Genomic DNA, 1,856 nt, shown 5'->3' with positions numbered 1-1,856 from the left:
CTTAAACTCAGAGAAAAACGTGAGAGAGAAAGCTAGAGAAAGAAAGTTCGAGTTTCGATCGTTTTCGAGTCTTTTCGGCAGTTTTCAAGAACAGTTATTCTACTGATTTCAAGTCAGCGCCTAGGGAAGGTTCTGGCCAACTTAAGATCAACCAATTGAATATCAATTCAGATGGGAAGCAAGTCAACGTGGTTAGAGAGAGAGAGAAAGAGAGTGTAGCTGAGTTCCGAAGATCGATACTTCACCAAGAAGCGAAGTTCTGTCCAATCGAAGAATTTCTGCAATTGTTATGCGGAAGCTCTGCCCAAGTCAATCTGTCCACTCTACTCATATTCTTTGATGATCAAGTGGAGGTGCTGTCCAAGATCAGTTCAGTTCCATGGTTTCAGTTCAGTTGGGGTTATGGTTCGATACTCTGTTCAGATTTCGGAAGAATTGTTCAGAAGCTAAGGAAGGTGCTGTTCGAGTTGAGTTCAGTCCAGACCAGTATCAGGGGAGGTTCTGTACAAGTCAAGATCAGTCCAGTCCAGTCCAGTCAAGGCGTCCCTTGGGTTTTGGCCAAGTCCTCTCCGATCAACCAGCAGCTTCTCGCCTAGAACACTGTGAGTTGGTTTGTTTGAATTCCACTTGGAATTTAGGGTAGATCGAGTCTGCATATAGAGTAGTAATATCACACTAATGCATGATAGAGTCCTAGGGTTATTTTTATTTATGGAACCGGACTCAGTTTAGCAAGGGCTAAGCTGAGATGAATTGAATTAAGACTGAGTTGATAACCTGATTAGGACTAAGAATAGGATGCATCATGTTTTCTATTCTTGCGTGTTGGTATGGTTGAGTGCAGGTTCCCGTTATCTTTAAAGATAGTGTCGTAGCAGGAGGCCGAACTATCTGGGTAACGGTTTGATTGAGTAGATTTAATTAAATGCTTGCTTGTTAATTAATGCTTGTTGATTGAGGTTAGTCAGCTCTTGGTAAGGGAGTGACTAACTGGTTGAGTTGTTTAGTGATGATATTGTTGTTAGTGTTGTAGAGTTAGAGTGTATTGGCCATATAGCATTTGTGTAACCCACAATGCTAGGCATGTTTGAGGTGGATTAGTGTTTCCTCGACCTCGTACCCAGTGGGTTTAAGGAAACCCCTTATTCGCTGGATCGAGAACACTCAGAGAGACGGGGTCATGGCCTATGGCTGAGTGGTTGCACGACGGGGTAGTGACCGGCAGTGACCCGAACGTACTGTGGGCTGTCTTGCGGTGACCCGAACGTACTGTGGGCCGCAATCGTCGTGTGACAACCGGCAGTGGCCCGAACGTACTGGGGCTGTCGCGCGGTGACCCGAACGTACTGTGGGCCGCGTTCGGTTGAAAGTTCCTTCTTCTGGCCTTTGTGGTAGGGAGATAGGATATTGCCGAGGATAGAGGAGGAACACTAAGTCACCAGGGCCCAGGTTAGAGTGTTGTGTTAGAGTGTTGTGTTAGAGTGTCGTAGAGGGTTATGGAACCCTCGAGTTAGCGTAACACCGATATACGGTGTTACGAGTTAGATCGAGTCGTAGATACTCATAGTTATTATTGTGATTGTGTTTGTGGTTGATTGATTTGCTTGCAGGTTCTGACATTAAGTCCTAAGTCTGGTTTAGGTACCGGATTAGGCTTGATGTGTATTTCGTTAGTGTAGGCCTGACGTTGGCCTGTATGTGTTTGAGTGATTGCTTGTGAAGGGTGGTGGATATTAAAGCTATGCGGTATCATTGGTTGGCCGATCATGTTCTTGTTTGATTGTTGGTCGATCGATTAATGATACTTGTATAGTCTAAGTGTCTAACACTACATGAGTATTGAACTCAGGCGTATA

This window comes from Brassica napus, unplaced genomic scaffold, assembly GCF_020379485.1.
Source record: "Brassica napus cultivar Da-Ae unplaced genomic scaffold, Da-Ae ScsIHWf_1142;HRSCAF=1622, whole genome shotgun sequence".
Taxonomy (NCBI): Eukaryota; Viridiplantae; Streptophyta; class Magnoliopsida; order Brassicales; family Brassicaceae; genus Brassica; species Brassica napus.
Note: the sequence above shows the minus strand (reverse complement) of the source record.